The sequence below is a fragment of the Schistocerca americana genome, chromosome 1, assembly GCF_021461395.2.
Source record: "Schistocerca americana isolate TAMUIC-IGC-003095 chromosome 1, iqSchAmer2.1, whole genome shotgun sequence".
In the NCBI taxonomy this organism is placed as follows: domain Eukaryota; kingdom Metazoa; phylum Arthropoda; class Insecta; order Orthoptera; family Acrididae; genus Schistocerca; species Schistocerca americana.
Genome location: NC_060119.1, coordinates 1,077,370,847 through 1,077,388,618, shown reverse-complemented (window position 1 = coordinate 1,077,388,618; position 17,772 = coordinate 1,077,370,847). Strand labels below are relative to the sequence as shown.

The 17,772-nt window shown below is 41.6% G+C and overlaps 1 protein-coding gene across 1 annotated transcript in view; it reads right to left on the bottom strand.

Annotated features, from left to right (window-relative positions):
* The window catches only part of LOC124550003 (sodium-dependent dopamine transporter), a 552,321-nt gene extending 534,905 nt beyond the window's left edge, over window positions 1-17,416 (bottom strand). Inside the window, exon 1 of the mRNA XM_047125279.1 lies at window positions 17,335-17,416. The gene's annotated coding sequence lies outside the window, so the exon portion shown is untranslated. The remainder of the gene's footprint in view (window positions 1-17,334) is intronic.
* Between the last annotated feature and the right edge of the window lie 356 nt (window positions 17,417-17,772).

Genomic DNA, 17,772 nt, shown 5'->3' with positions numbered 1-17,772 from the left:
ACCGCGAGGGGTGCTGACATTTCAGATGAAGGAAAACTTTTTGTCATTATTTTAAAATAGTTTTTCCAGGAAAGTAACTACAAACAGTATTAAAATGCAGTTCCAGAAACTATGCGTCACTAATGGGACTAGAGTACCTTGCAAACGAAATATGTTAACAAGAACAAGTAATGTTGCATACTACAAACATCGCCCCAAGTTGTTTATAACATGTATGCACACCACGTCCGAAATTAATAATTTGGATGACTGAATTAAATATATATGAAATACAGTTAAACAAGAAACAACACAACTTAATTTTCGGTGTATGTATTTATGAGAATTTAAACTGGAAAAAACTCGTTTCAGGGCTTCTTAAATAGGTCATTTCAGTCACTGCTGCACTTCGTGTTATTGCAATTTTTGGATAGAGTAAAATCAGTAAGTTAACATTCTTTCAGCTGGTCGTAGCAATGAAGCTAACAGGCAAAGGACGCTTTATTAGGAATATACATCTGGTTACGTCATATACTGACCTGAAGTTTAGGAATGTGTTGGTGTCTGGAGCACAGCGTTATGTAAAAGTGAAACACAGATTGTGGCAAAACTGTTGAAGACTGAATTGGAAATAACTGGACTGTTGTGATACAGAATGACATAGAGACCAAATTCGTTTGAGTGATTTAAATACGCAATTCTTTATTCTATTTAAATCTGTATCCTGTGAGTCCCGCTGCTGCTATTTTATAGAAATGTGCTCAAAACTATTTCCGCAGCCACTCTAAACAGGTCAAGTAATAAACCAGTCCCTAAAACATTGAAATATTTGAAATGGAATATTGCGGATCTTAGTTGTGAAAGTTGTTTAACAATCCGAAAATTTACATGAGGTAGAGTGAGGTAGATGACGCCATAACACTAGCGGGATGAGTGATAACTATAAATAAAAAAATAAAAAATAAACTATTTTTGAATGGTGGTATTCTTATGTGCAAATTGAAACATAATTCTCAATTAGGATAAAATTTGACGCATAAAACGTCCAATTTTATTAAACTTCCTGGCAGATTAAAACTGTGTGCCGGACCGAGACACTAACACGGGACCTTTGACTTTCGCGGGCAAGTGCTCTACCACCGCGAAAAGCAAAGGTCCCGAGTTCGAGTCTCGGTCCGGTACACAGTTTTAATCTGCCAGGAAGTTTCTTATCAGCGCACACTCCGCTGCCGGGTGAAAATTTCATTCTCTAATTTTATTGTTTTATTAGTCTCAGGAGTATATTTACTTTGTATTCATAGACCAACATTTCAGGTGTAGGTTACAAAACAAAAACTGCGTTTTAAAGCAGTTTTAATAATCGTCAATTCTTATTATATAAAAAACTCTGCATACACAGCTGAAATTTTATAGCTAAAATTAAAATACTGCTAATAATGTGTTGACTACTAACCAGGAATCCTTCCGTAAATAATAATGGTATTTACAACGTATATTTTTAAATACACATAACTGCATGTCTATATAACTTTGCGGATGCGGAAAAAATACTTTTTTTTTCATTTTCCTCTCAACTAAAACTAATCTTTAATCACAAAGTCAGATTTCGCACATTCTAATATTATAAATAATCATGACTCTAAGGCAGAACAAATTATGAAAAATGTATTCCTTTCTTGTAGCTGAGGTGGCAGGTTGCTCCTGACATGACGCAGTTTGTGTCACACAGTGGGGACTGATAGTATGAAATGAGCGAGCTAATAGGAACACGGTAGTCGGATTTCATTGGACGCAAATTGTGCCATTGGAAGTATATGTATGATCTGAAAATTAATCAGAACTTCCTGCTTATTTTATTTTCAGATATTGGAAGTTTACAGCATTCTCTGTAATATTGCAAGAGGTAGAGACATAAACTCTGTTAACACACAGTTTTATTTGCACACGAGCGACACAATCGAGAAAAATTTTCCAGGACAGAGAAGCATACATACATTTCAATACAGCAAAGAGAGAATTAAGTCGTTGATGTGCCGTAGTTTTAGGCATGAAAATATTGTTTACACCTGTTCCTAACGTTTTATGCGACTGTGGAGGAAATAATCTGATATGGAACGCTTGGGGTCTAAGATGTAGAGAAATGCATTATAATTTGCGATAAGGAAATTTTAACTTTATGTGTCCAATGGTAGCAATGTTTGTTGGAATACACACACAACATTTTGTAATTATTTATTTGTGTCGTCATTCGAAAGCGTTGTCATAGTGCGAATTTCTTGAACAGAGGCGGCTAATGGAACAACGACGTTACTTTCAGTGTGTGTGAGTGTGCTGTTAAAAAGTCCTTACTATACCCCCCTATCCCTTAAAAAAAGATAACTAATGAAGAATTGTAACAAATTCCACGCCACAGCTTTGAGTCAAGTGTCCATAGCCTTAGGTCGAGACGTACCTGACGTATCTAATAAATAACTGTAAGCAGTTCTCAATAGCTAGTTTAAAAACGTTTTCAGAATTTCATGACTCAAAGTTTTCCACATCATGCTACTTAGTCCAGAGCAGTGTTCATCCTGCAGGCAGTTTAAAGTGTTGACGTTGACGCCTTGAACGGCGAAACTCTGCAGTGATCCAGTGCCGGCCACGAGGTACCTCAACACTTCACTAGCCAGTGACAGAACGGCTGATCTCTTTGTGTGTATGGTCGCGATCACACATAACTATCACTAAAAGACAAAGCGGGTCATAATGTAGACGAACCATGCACAGAAAACTAATGTCACCAGCGGCATAAGACCGTTAACCCTTTGATTACCGACGACTCGCCTTGGCGAATAAGGCCAAACGTGTCAATCAATATTTTGTCTAACCTTTCTTTAATCTGTAACTAATGTAAACAAAAAAATGTTCAAATGTATGTGAAATCTTATAGAACTTAACTGCTAAGGTCATCAGTCCCTAAGCTTACACACTACTTAACCTAAATTATCCTAAAGACAAACACACACACCCATGCCCGAGGGAGGACTCGAACCTCCGCCGGAACTAGCCGCACAGCCCATGACTGCAGCGCCCTAGACGGCTCGGCTAATCCCGCGCGGCTGATGTAAACAACAAGGTTTGTTTTTTCCTCCTTCCTGATGTGTATGTTCTTTACAATTAACTGACATTAAATTTACATGGGAGACAAAACAGCGCTGAATGTATTTTTGCGTTCTTAATGCCAGTTTAAAAGTCTAATTTTTTTCATTTCAGTTCAACATTAGAAAGAACTTAACTTTTTCACTTCAGATTTACAATAGTCTCTTTTATACGTATTGCTAATACTTCTTTGAACAATAAACATATTTAGTTGTGACATTAGCATTTAAGTTTCTGCTTGAAATGCTGTCTCTTTGCTTTTACTGTCCAGAAAGCTAGTATAACATATTTTGTTGAGCTGTTACGTGCACAGGCAATGAAAATTACTATTTTCGCAGAGTGTTGAAGCATATCCATCAGAGTATATTGTAAAGTATTGCTAAGTACTACAACTCTACTCCAAAATTAATAATTTGCCGTCAGAAAGTTTTTCATCTTGTTCTGAAATTATTCTCAAGTAACAGGTAAAGAAATTAGCGTTATAAAGCAGATATAAGCAAACAGTTAAGAGATGGAAAGTCAATAAAAATCGTTAACCATTGCGGCGCCCTCATTTAGCCGTTCTCGCCACGCCGTTCTCGGAGAGATTTCGTCAACCATTTGGTCGTGGGTTGGAGTCACGGGTGTGGCCTTCTTTTACGCGTTGTGTGTAGTCTTTTGGCGGTGGCTCGACACAATTCTGGTCATTATAACCTAACCTTACTGGAAAGCGAAAATCTTCACTGTAGGAAACGGCATGGATTTTTGTAAACAGTTAGCTTTATTATTCCATGACACCCAGCTTGATGCTGTATTCCGTGACTTGCAGAAGGTATTCAGTATAGTTTTGTATTGTTGCCTAGTGTACGAAAGACGAGCTTACGGAATACCAGACCAGGTTTATGATTGGATTCAGGGGTCACTAGCAGACGGGGAATTTGTCAGATGTCAAATTAACTTCGTATATTTAATATGCAGGATTAATATTTTGCCAGAAATTTGAATTTTCAATTTTGTTATTGTCTTTTTTATAAAAAGCCATAACTCAAATTCTAATCATGCAATTAATCTGAGAATTTTATTGTAGTCTCCTGAGAATGTTATAAGACCACTGAACTACAGTTTTTAATTTGTGGTACAAATTATATCACTGACAGAGTTTTTAATTTTGCTCATCCAAAATTAACTTTTTTCTACATACCATCATCTAAAAATCAGGTTTTAATTGCAGGATTTCTTATTTTTTAGTTCCAGCAAGACAGCAACACGTTACGAACAGTTCCTGATAATTTCATAGCATTAGCGCATATACTTTTTGAGAAAAGACTTCTAATAAAGTAAAAAATGTGAAACAGAGAAAATGCGGTTCAAAGATTTTCTTCTCATATTTCTACATGTAATAAGCTTACCTCAATTTTAAAATCCTCCATACTGATACTCCTCATCCTCCAGGTTTCTCTTCTCTCCTCTTCGAATCTGCCTGGCCTGTATTTGCAGGTAAGGTACTGTTCTGTTAGTTTTCTTGACCCTGCTCTCGTCGATGGTGTAAAATGCTTCTGTTGTAAACACACCAGGATCTATACCAACTCTCTTCAGTACTTCAATACTGCCATTATTTCCGTTATTGTAACATAAAACTGCTTCATAGACACCTATTTCGAGCACTTCAAGTCTACAGAATGTCCTTTTTGAGCATCTAATCCAAATTGAATTATTGAGGCTTTCATTTACATTTTATGTCTTTCCGTGAAGACACTTTTTGTGTTTGCAAGAAACCTGAACGTGGGCTTAATTGAACTGATAACAGGTTCTGGTAGTGAGTGTTTATGTGAATAAGTTTCATTTCTGTTGTTGAACTTACACCACCGTCCACAGATTGTGCATTGATGTTTGGTTCAAAAATGGCTCTGAGCACTATGCGACTTAACTTCTGAGGTCATCAGTCGCCTAGAACTTAGAACTACTTAAACCTAACTAACCTAAGGACATCACACACATCCATGCCCGAGGCAGGATTCGAACCTGCGACCATAGCGGTCGCTCGGTTCCAGACTGTAGCGCCTAGAACCGCACGGCCTCAGCGGCCGGCTGATGTTTGGTCAGTGGATTGTTTGCGGAATAAAATTGCCCACACAACACGTTTGTGGAAAAAAAATGCCCACACAACACGCCTCATTGCCTCTAAATTATGTATATTTTGCCTGATAGCTCTCCCATAAAATAACTGAAGAGAATCAACTTCTTTCAGAGTAAGCCTGTCTGTTCGTCCTAGTGGTTTTCCATCCTCAAGTACTTCACCTTTCATCTCTTTCAGCAAGCGAGGGAGCCCACCACCAAGCCTCTTTTCGATGTGGCTAACTCATTCCATCTTATCCATTGTTGTATTCTACGGATTTTTATCTGTTACAGCTTTAACGAAGAGGAGTCCCCATCACCAAGGTATTTAGTATGTCTTAACACCATACTGATCCTTAGATCTGGAGAACATCCTCGCAACTGTAGCAGCCTCCAAGCCCCCACTTGAGCCACTATAATTTTTAGAGCATACTACTGCATGCTTTTCATGCACAGTTTGTCACTGTCTTCATTGTTGGACGTTTTCCTTGTTGCACACTGTTGGCAGTATTTAGCCGTAATTTCTACATCTAAAATTTTACCTGAGTCAATACCAATAACAGATGCAACTCGATACAGAGATGTGTGACCCCTCTTATCCAGGTCCCATCTACAGACACACACAGGTCAGTAACATTTGTAGGAGATTCACTGTCATGAATATCTACCCAAGGATCTATTTCTTTTTCGTTTATTTCCAACAATTCCTCCACTGTTTTTTTCAAAGAAACTTTGGCAGTATGGCATACAGCATCAGACGTTTCTTTATTTATTTTTTCAAACCTTGCACAAGGTGGAGCCATGCTCAGAAAACCAAAAAACCACACAATAAATTACCTCCTTCCCTGCCCTGTCCAAGGAATCTCAGAGCATATGCTAACCTATAATTGCTTTCATAGGCACCAGTGTCAGTTTTTTTGGAGGAGGCAAATGACAATTCATAGCCACAGGAAATATAAATTAATTTAAAATCACAAGCTATTCCCACTCCTCTTTCTTCAACAACAACCATGCATTCCGTATTTTTACAGCTAACAGATGAACATGAAAGCTTTATAGCCTGGCAGAGAAGCTCTAAATCAATAAGTCTGAATCCAGTGGAATCCATATCAACATCATTCACGCACCTGTACAATTTTGTTGTCCCAAATTTCGATGCTGAAGCTTCTTTCGAGATGATTCCTCTTTTTTGTTGGTGAACCGATTTCCATGAAACCTCCATTTTCCTAAACACAGTTTTTCCACCACCCAATATTCCTAAATCTTGACTTCCACTTAAAAGTTTGCGAATTCAACCTTCCACCTACTAGTATGTGTCAGAAAGAAACGTAAATAAACCACAGGCAAGAAAGTTTTCAGGCAAAGATATAGATGTCAGCCAAAGGCATAGATGTCAGGCAAAGATATCGAAAAAAATAGTCTTCATACTGACAGAAATTCCGCTGAAGCAAGCAGTTTCCCAAACGTCGGAAAAGGCGGTAGTGGCCGCCAGTGCAGAGTTAATCAGTTTAACAATTTAAAGGCATTTCTAAAGCTGCTATCACGATAAAATTCACACACGACATAGATTAAATTGTATAGATCAAGAAGATAATATTTTTGAAAAATCGATTTTTTGGACGAAAATCCATTATATCCCCCCTTAATATCCAGGAGTAAGCGTTCGGAGCTATTTAAAGTGGAACGAGCGCGTAAAAATAGGCGCAGGAAAAGCAGGTACCAGACTGATATTCATTGAAAGAATTGCAAGGAAATGTAATATACCCATGAAAAAAGTAGCTTATCAAATCCTCTTTCGACCGATTCTTGAGTACATTCTGGGACTCTTACAAGTTAAAGATTAATGGAGGAGAAGGAAAAACTCTCGCTCAACAAACTTCAATGGCAGACACTCCAAGAGAGTGGTTGTGGATCGCGGAGTGGTTTATTGTTAACTTTGCCAGAGAGTAAGTGTGAAGAATGGTCAGGCAGCATATTACTACCTTAGCACAATACGCCTCGCGAATCGAGCGCGACGGTAGAAATAGAGAAATTAATGTTCAAACAAATTTCGGGCTTGCAGCCGGTCGTCGTTCAATACTTCGCACGATATTTCAACTGGGCACCTGCCAGTCGTCTTTAGGTGAGCCGTCGCAAACTGGCGAAAACGTTCTCCGTTCCGCAATATATAGCGGCAGCGTGGTTCAACTATCAAGTTTTCGACGCATGCGCAGAATACTTACAGTACGCTATATATTGCGGAACGGAGGACGTTTTCGCCAGTCTGCGACGGCTCACCTGAAGATGACTGGCAGGTGCCCAGTTGAAATATCGTGCGAAGTATTGAACGACGACCGGTTGCAAGCCCGAAATTTGTTTGAACAGTCAATTCACCGGGAAAATTTTAAAATTCACAGAGAAATTAATGTTGCGGGTGTGGATGCTCACCGACAGTCTTTCTTCCCGCTGTCCATTCGTGAATGGAACAGGGAAATGGTGAAGCAATAACACTCTCCATCACAAACCGCAAGGTGACTTACGTTGTACAGATATACACTCCTGGAAATGGAGAAAAGAACACATTGACACCGGCGTGTCAGACCCACCATACTTGCTCCGGACACTGCGAGAGGGCTGTACAAGCAATGATCACACGCACGGCACAGCGGACACACCAGGAACCGCGGTGTTGGCCGTCGAATGGCGCTAGCTGCGCAGCATTTGTGCACCGCCGCCGTCAGTGTCAGCCAGTCTGCCGTGGCATACGGAGCTCCATCGCAGTCTTTAACACTGGTAGCATGCCGCGACAGCGTGGACGTGAACCGTATGTGCAGTTGACGGACTTTGAGCGAGGGCGTATAGTGGGCATGCGGGAGGCCGGGTGGACGTACCGCCGAATTGCTCAACACGTGGGGCGTGAGGTCTCCACAGTACATCGATGTTGTCGCCAGTGGTCGGCGAAAGGTGCACGTGCCCGTCGACCTGGGACCGGACTGCAGCGACGCACGGATGCACGCCAAGACCGTAGGATCCTACGCAGTGCCGTAGGGGACCGCACCGCCACGCCCCAGCAAATTAGGGACACTGTTGCTCCTGAGGTATCGGCGAGGACCATTCGCAACCGTCTCCATGAAGCTGGGCTACGGTCCCGCACACCGTTAGGCCGTCTTCCGCTCACGCCCCAACATCGTGCAGCCCGCCTCCAGTGGTGTCGCGACAGGCGTGAATGGAGGGACGAATGGAGACGTGTCGTCTTCAGCGATGAGAGTCGCTTCTGCCTTGGTGCCAATGATGGTCGTATGCGTGTTTGGCGCCGTGCAGGTGAGCGCCACAATCAGGACTGCATACGACCGAGGCACACAGGGCCAACACCCGGCATCATGGTGTGGGGAGCGATCTCCTACACTGGCCGTACACCACTGGTGATCGTCGAGGGGACACTGAATACACGGTACATCCAAACCGTCATCGAACCCATCGTTCTACCATTCCTAGACCGGCAAGGGAACTTGCTGTTCCAACAGGACAATGCTCGTCCGCATGTACATGTATCCCGTGCCACCCAACGTGCTCTAGAAGGTGTAAGTCAACTACCCTGGCCAGCAAGATCTCCGGATCTGTCCCCCATTGAGCATGTTTGGGACTGGATGAAGCGTCGTCTCACGCGGTCTGCACGTCCAGCACGAACGCTGGTCCAACTGAGGCGCCAGGTGGAAATGGCATGGCAAGCCGTTCCACAGGACTACATCCAGCATCTCTACGATCGTCTCCATGGGAGAATAGCAGCCTGCATTGCTGCGAAAGGTGGATATACACTGTACTAGTGCCGACATTGTGCATGCTCTGTTGCCTGTGTCTATGTGCCTGTGGTTCTGTCAGTGTGATCATGTGATGTATCTGACCCCAGGAATGTGTCAATAAAGTTTCCCCTTCCTGGGACAATGAATTCACGGTGTTCTTATTTCAATTTCCAGGAGTGTAGATGTGGAGTTCACGAGTATGTCAGGCTGTGATAAGGCTTTTGTACAGGTCTTGAGCAGAGAAAGTGGATTACCGAATAAAACACATAATGCACTATTTATAATGACGCACTGCAACTCATATCTTCCTAGAGAACTAATAAGGGACCGCTTGAGTGCGAGGTCGCAATAGGCCAATGATGTTCACGGCGTTCGACGCCCCACATATTGTCTACCGTTCAGCCACAATATTGGCTACCAATGGCAAAAGGGGCCGGGATTGCAGATGTCTAATGGTGAGCAAAGTACGAGGCTACGGAGCGCAGATGAAACTGCTTAGCCGACGAGTAAATCACAACAGTGCTGCAATGTTAGCGGCGTTGATACGAAGCAGGCAATGGCAATTATGAACAAAGCAAACACTGCATTATATCTACAACAACAGTTGCCGTGGTTGAAATGTTGACATTTCGTCAGAAAGGAGCCCAAGGAATTTCTCAGAGTGAGAAAGAAGTCGCAGAAGAAATATTAGCTTTCCAGCAAAATGAGTGGACTATGTGGTGCCGTATAGCTCGACTGTGCGGTCAACGAATATGAGGAATACAATGATGGCGATACGTGCTTAATAAATGAAAGAGATACTGAAGCAGGTGCGGAGCCATGCAGTCCATCATCATTGTCCGACAGGGAGCCACAAATCCTGACTCCAGTGAAACATATTAAAGGGCACTGCTTGTTCAAGGAGAGGGTGCTAAACATAATTACGTACATGAAAGATCATCCGCAGCATAGTAAAAATAATTATGAACAGATTTCGAATACGTTCGCAGCAATATGACCGTATAGTGCATAACAAAAATTATGGATATTCATGGGAGGACAAGGCGAACTTGTTACAAAAACTTCTGTTTCCAAGTCTCAATGATACTCGATTCAATTTACAGGACGTGACTGATAGTGACCTACTGCGTTATGCACATCATATTGTGCGCGACATAGAATACAGTGATTTCAAGGGAAGCAGTGGAAGGTTGTATAGAACTCATACAGTGTTACAGATATGGACGATGTAAGATAACGAAATTTCAAACAATGTGTCACCTTGACGCTGCACAACAAAATGCGGAATCGGCCAGAAAATTTGTAGTTAGATAAACAAACTTATCCCACCGTTCAGTAAGGAATTTGGTTTCAACTCTGAACAACCGGGACTTGAAGAGGAAATGCATATGTAAGGAACCCTGGAAATTAGAGGTACCAAGAGAGTTGTATCAAGATTAACTAACACCAATATCTTACCGCATTCATATACAATTATGCCGACTGTTACTCCGGATGGTAAATTGGCTGGAAAGTTACTTATTGTGCTGTGAAAAGATGGAGGTGCTCTGCCCTCTACGATTCTTCCTCGTGTGCGTGACATTGGAATTGATAACACATGGAACCACTGGACCAATTCAGCCCCTGGATGTTTGTTTTCAAAAAATGGTTCAAATGGCTCTGAGCACTATGGGACTCAACTGCTGAGGTCATTAGTCCCCTAGAACTTAGAACTAGTTAAACCTAACTAACCTAAGGACATCACACACATCCATGCCCGAGGCAGGATTCAAACCTGCGACCGTAGCGGTCTCGCGGTTCCAGACTGCAGCGCCAGAACCGCGCGGCCACTTCGGCCGGCGATGTTTGTTTCTTCCGAGTATATAAAACATATTATCACACTATCTGCAGCTGCGCCATAAAGGATAGCCAGTTTAACGATAAGCTCCACGACAGACTGTTTCATATTTGGTGGCATGCCGTCACATTCCATCAATTTTCGTCACCCCGTCACGCCAATATGATTCTAAGCGTCATAGGTATCCATTCATTAGGAATGGATACCTAGCTGAACGTCCAGCCCGGTGGAAAATGGATTTGTTTTTTAATAAATTTCTAGTTATGGCAACCGTTACGAAACAATTTATTTAAAATGCTCAGACATAAGCAGTTCCTTCTCTAAATCCTCGCACGAACGAAAAAATGGCTGACATCGAAGTAAGTGTCCAAGGAATAGAAAAGCAACAGAAATCACTTAACAGAGGAAAGTCCACTGGGCCTGACGGGATACCAATTCGATTCTACACAGAGTACGCGAAAGAACTTGCCTCCCTTCTAACAGACGTGTACCGCAAGTCTCTAGAGGAACGGAAGGTTCCAAATGATTGGAAAAGAGCACAGGTAGTTCCAGTTTTCAAGAAGGGTCGCCGAACAGATGCGCAAAACTATAGGCCTATATCTCTAACATCGATCTGTTGTAGAATTTTAGAACATGTTTTTTTCTCGTGTATCATGTCATTTCTGGAAACCCAGAATCTACTCTGTAGGGCCGGCCGCGGTGGCCGTGCGGTTCTAGGCGCTGCAGTCCGGAACCGCGGGACTGCTACGGTCGCAGGTTCGAATCCTGCCTCGGGCATGGATGTGTGTGATGTCCTTAGGTTAGTTAGGTTTAAGTAGTTCTAAGTTCTAGGGGACTGATGACCTAAGATGTTAAGTCCCATAGTGCTCAGAGCCATTTGAACCATTTTGAACTCTGTAGGAATCAAGTGGCAGAGTCTGCAAGAGAGGCGCTCTGCATCGCGGTGTAGCTTGCTGTCCAGATTTCGAAAGAGTGCGTTTCTGGATGAGGTATCGAATATATTGCTTCCCCCTACTTAAACCTCCCGAGGAGATCACGAATGTAAAATTAGAGAGATTCGAGCACGCACGGAGGCTTTCCGGCAGTCGTTCTTCCCGCGAACCATACGCGACTGGAACAGGAAAGGGAGGTAATGATAGTGGCACGTAAAGTGCCCTCCGCCACACACCGTTGGGTGGCTTGCGGAGTATAAATGTAGATGTAGATACGTTAAACACAGTAAGTGCCTAATCTCACATTTGTAAGGAGAATCAAAAACCAGTGTACCTCCTTTTCTTTATAACATATTTGTATCTAAAAAACTGAGAAGATATTCTGATACCACAGAATTATGATGCTCTCGTCATCACTGAAGAAAATGATCAGGCAAACATAAAATAAATAATTTATTAAAAACGTTGGAAGTGCCAATAAGAAAACTTCTGTTTCAAGTCCCGTTAATACTCATACACTAGATTTTATTTGTAATAATAAAGTACAGAATCTGAGCAGTAATATTTCAAATACTACAACCGTCAGAAAACCAAATATTTTAAATTTTTTACAAAAGAATAATAAGACTGATTCCAGGGAAATATAATTCAGTATTGACTTTCGTTTCTAACACAACTCCATTCTTGGATCTCATGTTGCACAGTTTGCTGTCGAACTCCCTGTGCTGTTGAAGAAGAAATGGGTATTCGTAACGTTTTCCAGACACAAGTTGTTTTGTCTGTTCATTTCTCCAACCGCTTTTAGTATTTTCAGAACCCAAATTACCTCCTTCATTAAAGAGGTGTTTCACTGATACAAAAGAAGCCTACATGTATTGTTCTTGCCACACGAACTGTCCATCAGCTAAAACGGAGGAGAGTGTAACGAATGGCACTCCGAACTGCAGAGGTTACTGCTTGGCACTAACAACGGGACCGCATCTACTAGTCATCGACGATTTTATCCAAATTTATGGAATGCGCAGGGCTTGACCAGAAATGAAAGTGACAGTAGAAGGAGCACCAGATGGCCAAGCATTTAGAAAAAATATAGCATTTTCCGCTCGGATTGGGCGGACATAAGCTATTTATGTTAGCGTAATTTTCAGGCAGCGATTGGCGCAGCCGAAAGAGTAGAGAACGGTAATCCGAGGGTCGTGGGGACGAGTCCGTGTGCAGAAACATTTTTTTACTCTCAACACTGCATATAAACCAAAGTAATGCTCAGTATATTGTGTTTATTAATATTTTCATAAAATACCTGGAAAGGAAAGGCAAAGGAAAATTTCCAGGAAGGGATTATACTTACGGCGTACACGAGGCTCTCCAAATAATTTCCCAACTAGGGATTGTAATTCAACCATGCAGGACTTACTTCGACCTGGTTTGCTGCCATCTCTCCGAAGAGAGGGAATCTTTTACGAATGTAAACCACGTTTGTTTTTCTGTATCAACTTTAAAACACCCATGTAGTTGTGAAAATGTTCCATGTGTAACGTGTGTACGATGCTGAGAAAATTACTGTTTCCCCTTCTTTACCATAAATATCACCCCAAATTAAAATAATTCTCGTGTACCCTTTACAAACCGTCCCTGGAAATTTATTACCAACTTCAAATTTTTCCTTTACCTTTCGTTTCAATAACTTTCATGAAAATATTAATAAATGCAATATACTGACGATTATTTCTGTTTATTTTCGGTATAAGTCACTTAAAACCTGAAAACAAAAGTAAAGCTTCCGCATAGAGAGTCGACCCCACGACCTTCGGATTATCGCTCCATTCCCTTTCCATTGTGCCTAGCGCTGCGTGGACACCACGCTAACTTAAATGGTTCATATATTGCCCGACCCGTACCAAAATTTCTGTATTTAGGGTTCCGTCCCTCAATATATAACATCCGTAAAAACGGAAGCCTTACAGTATCGCTTTGTTGTCTGTGTGTCCGTCTGTCTGTGTAATCGACTGTTAAGAATCCTTTTTCTCACGAATGAATAGATGTTCCGAGTTCTAATTTATGTTGCATGTTAAGATCTATGCTCTCATGGCGATATAAAAATTCTGAGATTCTAAGTCAAAGCAATCAAAAGATACGCCATTTTGTCACACATTTTGATAATCGAAAACTCACTCATCAAAACCTGTACGGTATTTCCCGTTGACCTAGAATCATGAAATTCGGCAGGAAAAAGGATTTAGCAGTGCAAGTAAAGCAAAAAATCTGATACTTGTTAAATTATAGTTACACCATATAAAAATATCTTTTTGTCTTTTGAAGATGCATTCCATCCATCATCCGTCAGAAGCCTAGAAGAACATTATTGCATGCCAACATAAAACGTAAGTTGTAGTCATGTTTTAGTACGCAAACAAAAAATATTTTATTAAATCTTCTCCCTCTAGATCGTAAGCTGAAGTTCCCTGTTCGCTTCTTTTTGTAAGTGCGCACTAGTCTGAGTAGCTGTAGAGATTTTGGTACGTTCACGGAATCCCTGAGGCCAATATGATGCCAACATCGATTTCAATAACAGGCAAAAATCGTTAAGATTATTGATTCTCAGGCTAGATTAACTATACATATACATTTTTAAGTTCGGATGGTACCGTCAGTGTGAGAGACCTACTCGCTTTTGGACAATTTTCTTCTAAACGTTCGGCCATCTGGAGTTCCCACTTCTGCCACTTTCATTTCTGATCAAGCCCTGCATATACCATAAATTTGGGCGAGTTCCGTAATAATGAATGTCCGAAAGGTATTCTCCACGATTCGGCAGTAGGAATAAGTGTAGGGTCATGCAGGTAGCGAAAACAAAACAGCACTGAAAAGGCGTTTTGTGAAAAAATTGCCGATAGATCGTTTAACATTTCCAGTCTTAACTCAATCGCTAAAAGCAGAATACTTATAGTATCAGTGTGTTGTCCGTCTGTCTGTCTGTTTGTCCGTCCGACTGTTAAAATCTCTTTTCCCAAGGAACGGGTTGACGTATGAAATTGAAATTTACGGCACATAGTGCGGCCTACGGTCTCTTGGCGGTGTAATGAATGTAAGCTAATTCAATGAAATCAAAAGATAAGGCCATTTATGGCATATTTTAATACTCGTAAACTCACTCATCCAAACCTATAGGGAACTTCCCCTTGCCTAGAATCACGAAATTTGGCAAAAAAGAAAAAAATCTGAGAACTGTAAATCTGTAATTATCACACCAGAAAAATGTTTTCGTCATTTCTTATCTGACACACAGTCTGTTCGTCCGTCTATTAAGTCCCTTATTTTTTAGGAATGGGTAGACATACGAAGTTGAAATTTTTGTTACATACTAAAATCCATGGTCCCTTGGCTATGTAAAAGAATTGAAGCTTCTAAGTCAAAGCAGTTAAAAGATGCGGTCAATAATGTGATATGCTTTGATAGTTGGAAACTTACTCATTGAAACTTATATGGTACTTCCCGTTAGACTATAATCATAAAATTTGGAAAGGAGCAAGGTTTCACAATGCAACCAAAAGAAAAATCTGAAAACTGTAAATTTATAATTATATGCCGCCAAAAAAAGTATTTTTGTGATTTCTGAACTGACTCTGTCTGTTCATCTGTCCGTAAAGACTCATTTTCCTTAGGAACGGCCAGATGTATCAAGTTGGAATTTTTGACACACACTAAGGCCTACTTTTCCTTTGTTGTGTAAGAAAATTGAAGCTTCTATGTCAATGCAATTAAAAGATACGGCCATTTACGTCATTTATTTTGACACTCGGAAAGTTACTTATCAAATCCTATAGGAACTTCCTTAGAACTATAATCGTGAAAATTGGCAGTAATCAAGATTTAACAGTACAGCCAAAGGAAACAATCCAAAAACTGTAAATTTGTGATAATTCGGTTGTGTAAGAAAATTGAAGCTTCTATGTCAATGCAATTAAAAGGTACGGCCATTTATGTCACATATTTTGATACTCGGAAAGTTACTCATCAAATCCTATAGGACACTTCCTTTGGACTACAATCATGAAATTTGGCAGGAATCAAGATTTCACAGTACTACCAAAGGAAAAAATCCAAAAACTGTAAATTTGTAATAATATGAGACACAAAAATATTTTTTGTCATTTTTTTTATACGATGTTGAAGTTGGAATTGAAACGGTCAGTAGTTCAGCATTCAGGCTGACTGCGTGGCAATGGTAAAAGTGAAACATCCTGCAAGGAATGACTTCGTTGTTCATATGAAGTGTTTCGGAATTTATCCATCTTCAGATACCCAGGAGCGATTATTGCACATGGGTATGGCGTTTCAAGTTGTTTGTGAAACAAACGTTTGCAGACATAAAACTTGAAGTAATCGTTCCTGTGTATCTGATGACGGCTAAATTCCGAAACGTTTTTTGTCATTTGTTATACGATGTCAAACTTGAAATTGAAACAGTCAGTATTTCTGCATTCAGGCTGACTGCGTCGCAATTGTAAAAGTCAAACATCCTGCAAGGATGTCCTATAGGACACTTCGTTTGGACTACAATCATGAAATCTGGCAGGAATCAAGATTTCACAGCACAACCAAAGGAAAAAATCCAAAAACTGTAAATTTGTAATAATATGACACGAAAAAATGTTTTTTTGTCATTTGTTATACGATGTCAAACTTGAAATTGAAACAGTCAGTAGTTCTGCATTCTGGCTGACTGCGTCGCAATGGTAAAAGTCAAACACCAGGCAAGGAATAACTTCGTTGTTCATAAGAAGCGTTTGGAAACTTATCCATCTTCAGATATCTAGGAGCGATTATTGCACGTGGATATGGCGTTTCAATTTGTTTGTGGAACAAACGTTTGCAGACATAAAACTTGCAGTAATCGTTCCTGGGTATCTGATGACGGCTAAATTCCGAAATGTTTTTTGTCATTTGTTATACGATGTCAAACTTGAAATTGAAACAGTCAGTAGTTCAGCATTCAGGCTGACTGCGTGGCAATGGTAAATGTGAAACATCCTGCAAGGAATGACTTCGTTGTTCATACGAAACGTTTCGGAATTTATCCATCTTCAGATACCCAGGAGCGATTATTGCACATGGGTATGGCGTTTCAAGTTGTTTGTGAAACAAACGTTTGCAGACATAAAACTTGAAGTAATCGTTCGTGGGTATCTGATGATGGCTAAATTCCGAAACGCGTCATATGAGCAATAAAATCATTTCTTGCCTGATGTTTTACTTTTGCCATTGCTACCCAGTCAGCCTGAACGGAGAACTACAGATTATTATAGTAATGGTCGCTTGCCACCTGCATGACTTAAAGTCACATTTATATTATTGAAATTAAAATGTTCGACAGAATCTTGGAATCGCCTGGATCGATATCTTGCCGGTACCAGTGTGGGTAACAGGCAAAAATGGCCGAGGTTCTCGAGTGCCGGAATGTAAGAATTATATATTTATGTATATAATAAAGTTTGTACGGAACCCTCAGTGTGCTAGCCCCGCTCGCAGCAGGCCAGTTTGTTTTTCTTTCTGTTGCGGTTTCGCGGCGACTGACCTGAGCGTGGAGCGCGGCGGTGCGGCTACTGGAGGAGGGGCGGCATGGCGCGCCAGAGCGTGATGAGCAGGCTGAAGCTGGAGTCGGACTGGCCGGGGGCGGCGCCAGCGCGCATGCTGGCCTGTCCTGCTCTCCGGCTGCCGCTGCCCGCTGCCTGGCCGCTCGCCGCCGTGTGAGGGCTGCCGCCGCGGCCGCGCGCCCTATACACGCGCCGCCGCCGCCCCGCGCACGCGCCGCCTCACGGCGCAGCCTCCGGCGCCGCCCCCGGCAGCCCCACGGCTCCGGCGCCGGAGGCCCTCCGCCTTCCGCCGGCTCGTTACCGTGGACACGCGCGCCTCGTTACGCTCCAAGGCATCCTCCTGTGTCGCAGCTCAGCTGCTGCTCCACTTCCCTTTCCATATGTGTTGCACACTGAGGTGACACGAGTCACGGGATACC